This window comes from Nuphar pumila, chromosome 10 (genome assembly GCF_984573655.1).
Source record: "Nuphar pumila chromosome 10, dmNupPumi1.hap1.1, whole genome shotgun sequence".
In the NCBI taxonomy this organism is placed as follows: domain Eukaryota; kingdom Viridiplantae; phylum Streptophyta; class Magnoliopsida; order Nymphaeales; family Nymphaeaceae; genus Nuphar; species Nuphar pumila.
The window spans coordinates 115,157,394-115,162,580 of NC_143258.1; the positions used below are offsets into that span (position 1 = coordinate 115,157,394).

At 38.2% G+C, this 5,187-nt stretch overlaps 1 pseudogene; it reads left to right on the forward strand.

The window, feature by feature from the left end:
• The first annotated feature begins 618 nt into the window (after positions 1 to 618).
• On the forward strand, positions 619 to 4,969 carry LOC149828002 (transcription factor MYB83 pseudogene; annotated as a pseudogene).
• The last annotated feature ends 218 nt before the right edge of the window (positions 4,970 to 5,187 follow it).

The following is a 5,187-nucleotide window of genomic DNA, read 5'->3' on the forward strand; positions in this document are numbered from 1 at the left end:
GATGGTTATCAGCAGTGGAGCTAAGCATGCAGAGCCTCTGCATAAAAAAAGACCTTTTTATAAATAACACTCTCATTCGCATGTTACTTTCTGCAAGTACTGGAAAGGGGCTCAGCTAAACACACCATATATATATATATATATAGAGAGAGAGAGAGAGAGAGAGAGAGAGAGAGAGAGAGCTTGTTTCATAATTAAGCTACCAATTTGCTTGGATTTTACATCTCTCTCTCTAAAAGATGATTACCTTGTGAGTGAAGAAAACATGAAAAGAAGACAAGAGCTTGAGTCAAAGACAAGAAGACCAAGTGTCCCCATCACCCTCCACAGTCCCCTTCCAAACCGTTTTTCCCACTCGACCCATCAACCGACGCTGCCCCACTATTTCTCATATTTCAAGCAACAAACAGCATCCAGCCCAGTACTACTCCTCACCATCCATCACCTATCATCACATCTCTCTCCTTGTCTCTCTCTCTCTCTCACTCTCTAGAGTTGGAGTAGCAGGAGAGAAGCAGCTAGCCTACAATGAGAAGATCAGACCTATCTTCTTCTTCTTCCTCCTCTTCCTGCAACAAGCTTATTGTTGGTACCCGCAGCAGCGTTGTTAAGGATAGTGGCAACAACAGCAGCAGGCTGAGGAAGGGGCTGTGGTCCCCGGAGGAGGATGAGAAGCTGATGAATTACATGATGAGGAATGGGCAGGGATGCTGGAGCGACGTCGCCAAGAATGCAGGGCTGCAGCGCTGCGGCAAGAGCTGCAGACTGCGCTGGATCAACTACCTTCGCCCCGACCTCAAGCGTGGCGCCTTCTCACCCCAAGAGGAAGACCTCATCATCCACCTCCACTCCATCCTTGGCAACAGGTCTCTCTCTCTCTCACAAATAATGATGTTAATGGCAGTGCTACCAACCATTTTAATTCATTAGTGATAAATATATGATCTCCACTTGGTCTTATCATGTCAGTTGTAATGGGTCACACTTTGTTCTTTGACTGCTTGGAACTAATAAGCTTTAGCTCATCCGCTGTATTATATACATCGCACCAAAGATATTTGGTAGGAATCCTATGATTTTAGTTATCTCCAAAGCTCTAACATCTCATTCTCTCTAATATATATATATATATATATATATATATATATATATATATATATATATATATATATATATATATATATATATATATATATATATATATAAGGGGACCTTCCAACCAAAGAAAGGTCCAAAATCTATAACGAACGATGATCGAACAACTCCCCTTCTCCAATGCTTGAGCATCTCATTGATGGATCTCATATATTTGTTCTTTATAATTTATTTAATAAAAATATGCTTTATACTAAGACTGAAGACTTTATGACATATAGGCATATTTTTTTGAAACTTAAAAAATTGACAGCTCACAATGCTTTTAAAACTTTACAATACAAAGTATTGTGGGTGGTTGTCTTTTAGCGCTTTAAAAAATAAATCTAAATCTAAACTTCAAAAATTCATAATCCAAAATATATTGCTCACTAAATAAATGATAAAAATCTAATATGTAAGGTCCCGATGAATGGAAAACTCAATCATTAGAGAAGGGATTTTGGACGGTCACACACACACACACACACATATATATATATATATATATATATATATATATATATTGAAAGAATCTCTAATACACACAACTTGGTTTCATAATATCGATTATATATAAAGCAGGCATCTCGTTAATTTGGAAAATAGTTTCACTTAAAGTGCCATCTTGTCTGGTTTGTAGTGCTTTTTTCTTCTGCACTTGCTTTCTGTTTGATTGAATTTATATATGTAGTTTAAGGGGTTCATGTCATTGCTTATAAGATGCTTGTTCTTTTCATGTATTCGAAATCGTGGAGGCATTACATGCTGGCATTCTGACTACATATTCGATTGGATCTGATGGTACTCAAAGGGAAACAATTGTGTGCGTAGGTTGGGGCATCTTAGCCCGAACTTTCAAAGAAAGATAGCTTTTATTCTAAAATCGACTTCCTGCTTGAGAAAAGGAATTCTACCAAGTAGCTTATCATACACTCATGCACACGAGAGAGAGAGAGAGAGAGAGAGAGAGAGAGAGAGAGAGAGAGAGAGAGAGAGAGAGAGAGATTGGCACATTAATTGTCAAGTTCTTTTATCATTTCTTATCTGTGACTAGGTTTTCTAATTTTGTAAATTGTGTAGAATTCGTTTTTCTATTTCTAAGAAAAAGAAAAGACACAAAAATTTCCTTATAATTAACAGTCACTTGTTGATTTCCTGTTTGTTGTGATTCCTTTTGTTTTTTTGGGGATAATAGGGAAAGCCCCACCTTACCCACCAAGCTCATTGGTGTCCCCCTTGCTCACCAAGAAGTACACCCAGTTTCAGACGTGTGGAGATCAGGTACAATCAAGTAGAACAAATGTAATGTGTCGCTGCATCTGATCACCATCCATCTGCTGTAGCCTGTAGGATCACACCCTGACAGGCTGTATAATAGAAGATGGAAAGTGATCAGGTGAAACAACGTATTGCATTTGTGCAATGTGATTGCACCTGATCCTACCTCGCTCCAACCTTGTGGCAAAGGACACATCGTTGCATTTTCAACTTGTGATGTTCTGTCAACTTGGTGATGTAGACTGGCGGAGCCCTCGAAGGCTAAGGATCATCCTTTGTTATTAATGGAAGGCTAGGTGTTCATGTCATTTGATTCCATATATATATAGTAGTGCGCTGTTGTTGCTCCTTTTTTTCGTTATGCCCCGTTATGCTCCTTAAAAATTCGTAGTTTTTTTTAGCTTTTTCTCACATCTAACACCATAGACCTAATCTATAGGTTCTGTTTATTGGGAACAGTCTTTCAGATCACTAGAATCTGAGATGTATATAGGGTTGTCCGGAGATCCAAAATCAATGGCTATGAAGGCATCATTTTTTACAGCTCATAAAAATATATTTTGTCATCTAAAAAACATGATTCAAGAGTCGATTCCCAGATTCCCACTAAATAGCACATACTAAACACATTTAACGGTTCAGATCTATAATAAAACACTTCAAACTATGGGACCTAACGGGGCAGATCAAGAAAATGGGGCCTAATATGTTCAGTTTTATATATATATTACAGTGCACTTTTATCTATGATAAAGTTACACGTCTTCTTGCGTAATCTCCATAAAACAATTTCCAGCAATAGTAAAAAATAGAGGGCAATTATTAATTATTATCCCCCAAAGAGCGAGAAAAAGTTGGTGAGTCTTTTTCTCTTTTCTTTATGCTCTCTTGGTACATGTTTATAAACCTATGAATACATGTTTCCTTCACTTCCTTAATCTGAAAGCATATAAAAACAGAGAGAGAGAGAGAGAGAGAGAGAGAGAGAGAGAGAGAGAGAGAGAGAGAGAGAGAGAGAGAGAGAGAGAGAGAGAGTCGCTTGGAACTTATGGAGATTGCAAAACTGTTCCAAACAAAATGATGAGCAAAATGAAATCGATTGAATAACCACTAGGGCAATTTGGCATTGCACGATTAATCAGGCTGACTTCGTTGTCACCTTACTAACGTCTAAAAACAAGAACAACCAATGTGGTTATCTTTTCATTAGCTGCTCACACTCCACCACTAAGCCAATAATGATTTGGTCATATGAGACATAATTATCACTATAGATAAGAACCATCATTGTGATTCATGTGAGTATAATAGAAGTAGATCAATAAAGTAACCGAACTCTGATGAAAAACAACTAGTGATGCTCCAAGACTGATATTGCTTTTGCTAGGCAAGCTAGGGGATAATTCTCATGAGATTTGAACCTGAGACCCCTCAATTATGATAGTGCAGCCTAACTATCCAGATATCTCATCAGACCCCTCCATGACCGATTTTTTTAAATTGGGTTTCATTTATTTATTGGATCATTAGTATGGTGGAAACGATCATAACTGTACCTAACAATAAAACATATACAAGGAATATTTTTTGTTGCATAGGTCCCAATGTAATTAACATAGTATCTAGAAGCACAAAGAAAGGTATATAAGCATGCATATTGACATGGATAACAAAATAAGTCTTTTTCATTTATCCTTATTTATTATACTATCGATCAATTATTATTATCACCTCATTGATTATGAAATGCTATTATCTCAAGGACCAATACTAGAGTGAGATGCTATTCACTTTCTGTGCGATTATCTTCATCCTCTTTCGGAGGAAAAAGAGAGAGAGAGAGAGAGAGAGAGAGAGAGAGAGAGAGAGAGAGAGAGAGAGAGAGAGAGAGATTTCTGCTTCTAACATTGGCATGGAATTTGTGCACAGGTGGTCACAGATTGCTTCTAGGCTGCCGGGCAGGACCGACAATGAGATCAAGAACTTTTGGAATTCCACCATCAAGAAAAGGCTAAAAAATCAATCATCAACAGCAAAGCCAAGTGATAGTGGTGAGGCTAAAGATGAGGTGCTCATGGGGGGGTTCATGTCCATGCATGATACTGACATGACCATGTACATGGACTCATCATCAGCCTCATCTATGCAACCATCTATGCCATGCAGCCGGTTTCCATTACTAGAAGCTGGATATGGCATGACCGGTTTAGCCGGTTACCTCCATATGCCCAACTCCTTATTGGGTGGTTTAGGTGCCGAAAAGAGTGGCTTGGAGGGTCATCCCATTATGGAAGGCATGGGTGGAGATCTTTTTGTTCCATCCTTGGGAAACATTAACATGGATGAGAACACCACCACCACTGCTATCATCACCCCCACCACCACTCCCGCCACCACCACCGTCGCCAATATCAACTATAATACTAATAATAATAATGTTGGTGATGAAAATTACTGGGACGGAGATAAATGGAGATTGAGGGAGTGGGATTTGGAGGATTTGATTGAAGATGCATCATTTTCTTTGCCTTTTCTTGATTTCCAAGTTGAATAGCTTTTAAAGATTTCTGTGGTGCCCACATTCTTTTAATATACCCTGAAGTTAGGGCCCCATTTTTAGGTGCAATTTTTCTTTCAAGGGTTCTTTGTTGATCCCATACTTTTTAAGTGTGCTTTTTAAAGAAGAAACGATTTTGCATGTGATAGGAATAAAGGCAACAACTCATAATGTTCTTCTTCTGTGACCTTTTTTTTTTCCTTTTATTAACAGAA